Raw genomic sequence first — 234 nt, 5'->3', positions numbered from 1 at the left:
TTTATTTTCGAAGGGAAACTTTCTTTCTTCATCAATCACCATCTTCGTAAACTTCACATCCTGAGGAGTTTCAGCAGATTCCAACATTGATGGGGACAAATCACTCATATACAGCTCTTCTAATGAAGCCTAAGAGAAAAGGAGAATGTGCTGATTATTATCTCTGAATCCCATTTATTTCACATAGTCTCTTTCTCTTCCTTAACGCAATGCCGCCAGGAAAATGCTATGCTC

Source organism: Penaeus monodon, chromosome 20, assembly GCF_015228065.2.
Source record: "Penaeus monodon isolate SGIC_2016 chromosome 20, NSTDA_Pmon_1, whole genome shotgun sequence".
NCBI classification, from domain to species: domain Eukaryota; kingdom Metazoa; phylum Arthropoda; class Malacostraca; order Decapoda; family Penaeidae; genus Penaeus; species Penaeus monodon.
The sequence above is the reverse complement of the archived record's forward strand: the minus strand, read 5'-3'. Positions refer to the sequence as shown.